Raw genomic sequence first — 4,009 nt, 5'->3', positions numbered from 1 at the left:
GTCTCTGTGGGGACTTGACGTCAATCAGGATTGTGTCTCTGTGGGGACTTGATGTCAATCAGGATTGTGTCTCTGTGGGGACTTGATGTCAATCAGGATTGTGTCTCTGTGTTGTCTAGATGTCCATCAGGATTGTGTCTCTGTGTTGTCTAGATGTCCACTGTGATTGTGGTTCTGTGTTGTCTAGATGTCCACTAGACAGTTCTAAAGGTTAGATGTCCATCAGGATTGTGTCTCTGTGTAACCATCTTAATTTATATATTAGAAAAGGGCAGGAACAACAACAACAACAGGACCAGGTGATGATACACACACACACACACACACACACACACACACACTCTCACTGTCTAATTTACCCATTAATATTACACAGTCTATGTCTAATGAATAATCAATCAATCAAATGTATTCATAAAGCCCTTTTACATCAGCTGATGTCTCAAAATGCTGTTGCAGAAACCCAGCCTAAAACCCCAAACATTAAGCCATGCAGGTGTATAAGCACGTGTGGCTATGAAAAACTCCCTAGAAAAGGAAGAAACCTAGAGAGGAACCAGGCTATGAGGGTGGCCAGTCCTCTTCTGGCTGTGCGGGTGGAGATTAGAAACCTGAGAGAGGAACCAGGCTCTGAGGGTGGCCAGTCCTCTTCTGGCTGTGCCGGTGGAATTAGAAACCTAGAGAGGAACCAGGCTCTGAGGGTGTCCAGTCCTCTTCTGGCTGTGCAGGGTGGAGATTAGAAACCTAGAGAGGAACCAGGCTATGAGGGTGGCAGTCCTCTTCTGGCTGTGCAGGAGTGGAGATTAGAAACCTAGAGAGGAACCAGGCTATGAGGGGTGTCCAGTCCTCTTCTGGCTGTGCGGGTGGAGATTAGAAACCTGAGAGGAACCAGGCTATGAGGGCTGGCCAGTCCTCTTCTGGCTGTGCAGGGTGGAGATTAGAAACCTAGAGAGGAACCAGGCTATGAGGGCTGTGCCTGGTGGGGATTATAAGAGTACATGGCCATTGTAATGCACAGTCATGAATTAATATTGCACAATCTATGTCTAATTAACCAATGTAATGCTGCTGATGCCACTGATCACTCAGCCAGTACATGGGACGTGTGTGTAAACTTGTTAGTGACGGGTCAAGAGTGATGTGTTGTCGTGCTGTTGCCCTCGGTTACCTAAAACACAAATACTGTTCGCGTTGTCATCTCAGCAAGATACACCGCGAAAGTCATTCACACGGATCTACCCAGTCATATCTATAATCCACAGTAACTAAGCAACATACTGAACCTTGTCATTGTGTTTAACTGCGGTCCACTCTGGAGTACAGAGATGACGGCCTACCTAACAGCTATTCTATTGACTATCTATTACTGGAGTCATTACAGAGAAACAGAGTTGTACCTCCTAGAAATAGACAATACTGGTTGTGTTTTCAGAGGAGCTGTGACAGCGACAACGAGGAAGAGACCAGGAAGACGAGACTACAGACCAGGAAGAGGAGTAACACTTCCTGAAGACAACAACCAATCAAAATGCCACCATTCCTCCATTCCACTTCCTGAAGACAACAACCAATCAAAATGCCACCATTCCTCCATTCCACTTCCTGAAGACAACAACCAACCAAAACACCACCGTTCCTCCATTCCACTTCCTGAAGACAACAACCAATCAAAACGCCACCATTCCTCCATTCCACTTCCTGAAGACAACAACCAATCAAAATGCCACCATTCCTCCATTCCACTTCCTGAAGACAACAACCAACCAAAACACCACCGTTCCTCCATTCCACTTCCTGAAGACAACAACCAACCAAAACACCACCGTTCCTCCATTCCACTTCCTGAAGACAACAACCAACCAAAACACCACTTCCTGAAGACAACAACCAATCACCATTTAAATCCAGTTGTCTATGAAGTTATAGTCTTTTCTCAGTGAAAGGTCATAGACATGAAGCCTTTTTTTTAAAATGATACTTCTGTATGTTAGCCAGCTTTTTATAAATCTGTTTGCAGTGTAGTGGTTGTATATGGCGGGAAATACAAGAGAGCAGAATGAATCCGTTTGTGTTCTTACTGTATTTTACATCAGTGTTGCATGTATAAAATATGTTTTCCTATTAGATTATGTGTCACGCCCTGTTTATTCTCTACGTTGGTTGGGGCGTGACAGTGACTAGGGTGGGTTATCTAGGTGATTAATGATTTATGTTGGCCCGGTATGGTTCCCGCATTCAGAGGCAGCTGTTTATTCTCTATGTTGGTTGGGGCGTGACAGTGACTAGGGTGGGTTATCTAGGTGATTAATGATTTATGTTGGCCCGGTATGGTTCCCGCATTCAGAGGCAGCTGTTTATTCGTTGTCTCTGATTGGGGATCATGTTTAGGCAGCCATTTCCCCTTTGTGCTTTGTGGGATGTTGTCTAGGTATAGTTGCCTCTGAGCTTCACGTTTCCATTTTTTTCCTTCTCTTTATTGTTTTGTTTTTCTTTTAATTAATAAGTTTCTTTTCCAAAATAAAAGGATGAAAACACCACGCTGCGTCTTGGTCCACTCGTTATAACGATCGTGACATTATGTTTAACCTGTGTATGCATTCTCTATACTGGCTATTGCCATTTCCTTACAGAAATCTACCACCACTTTTCAACGTGTGATTTATGGGGAATTCATCAATATTTCATGTATTTTTCTGATTTGTAAACTATATTATGAAACCCTACAACCCAAACCAATCCCTAATTGCTGTAACAATAACAATAAATATGACTATAAATCTTCTCTGACTCCGTGAGGCGAAGCTAAGCAGCAACATGTTTTCACGCCTGGTTACTTTCTTTTATCAGCCAGCGTGTTTCCTGACTCTTTTTCCCAAGACACTCCAAATAGCAAGATGAGTTGAGTACATTCATTCACCTGAACAATAAACCCAAAGGCAACTCTTTCTTTGGCTTCTGTCTGTAGTCTCTAGACCTCAGTTAAATCAGCTGAGTAGTAGTCTGTAAAGCACTGCAGTTGGTTTCTCCCCAGGATGCTGAATGACTGACAGTTGGATCTCCCACAGGATGCTAAATAACTGACAGTTGGTTCCCCCGCAGGATGCTGAATAACTGACAGTTGGTTTCTCCACAGGATGCTGAATAACTGACAGTTGGTTTCTCCACAGGATGCTGAATAACTGACAGTTGATTCTCCCACAGGATGCTAAATAACTGACAGTTGGTTTCTCCACAGGATGCTGAATAACTGACAGTTGGTTCTCCCACAGGATGCTAAATAACTGACAGTTGGTTTCTCCACAGGATGCTGAATAACTGACAATTGTTACAGTTGGTTTCTCCTCAGGATGCTGAATAACTGACCGTTGTTACAGTTGGTTTCTCCACAGGATGCTGAATAACTGACAGTTGGTTTCTCTACAGGATGCTGAATGACTGACAGTTGTTACAGTTGGTTTCTCCTCAGGATGCTGAATAACTGACAGTTGTTACAGTTGGTTTCTCCACAGGATGCTGAATAACTGACAGTTGATTCTCCCACAGGATGCTAAATAACTGACAGTTGGTTTCTCCACAGGATGCTGAATAACTGACAGTTGGTTCTCCCACAGGATGCTAAATAACTGACAGTTGGTTTCTCCACAGGATGCTGAATAACTGACAATTGTTACAGTTGGTTTCTCCTCAGGATGCTGAATAACTGACCGTTGTTACAGTTGGTTTCTCCACAGGATGCTGAATAACTGACAGTTGGTTTCTCTACAGGATGCTGAATGACTGACAGTTGTTACAGTTGGTTTCTCCTCAGGATGCTGAATAACTGACAGTTGTTACAGTTGGTTTCTCCACAGGATGCTGAATAACTGACAGTTGGTTCTCCCACAGGATGCTAAATAACTGACAGTTGGTTTCTCCACAGGATGCTGAATAACTGACAGTTGTTACAGTTGGTTTCTCCTCAGGATGCTGAATAACTGACAGTTGTTACAGTTGGTTTCTCCACAGGATG

The 4,009-nt window shown here is 43.5% G+C and overlaps 1 long non-coding RNA gene across 1 annotated transcript; it reads left to right on the top strand.

The window, feature by feature from the left end:
• The first annotated feature begins 260 nt into the window (after positions 1–260).
• LOC135571150 (uncharacterized) lies at positions 261–2,781 on the top strand. The gene is made up of 2 exons (XR_010463660.1): positions 261–299; positions 1,433–2,781. It is a non-coding gene; the product is annotated as an uncharacterized LOC135571150 (long non-coding RNA).
• Positions 2,782–4,009: the final 1,228 nt, after the last annotated feature.

This window comes from Oncorhynchus nerka, unplaced genomic scaffold (genome assembly GCF_034236695.1).
Source record: "Oncorhynchus nerka isolate Pitt River unplaced genomic scaffold, Oner_Uvic_2.0 unplaced_scaffold_727, whole genome shotgun sequence".
Classification (NCBI taxonomy): Eukaryota; Metazoa; Chordata; class Actinopteri; order Salmoniformes; family Salmonidae; genus Oncorhynchus; species Oncorhynchus nerka.
This window is presented reverse-complemented; position numbering and strand designations above follow the sequence as displayed.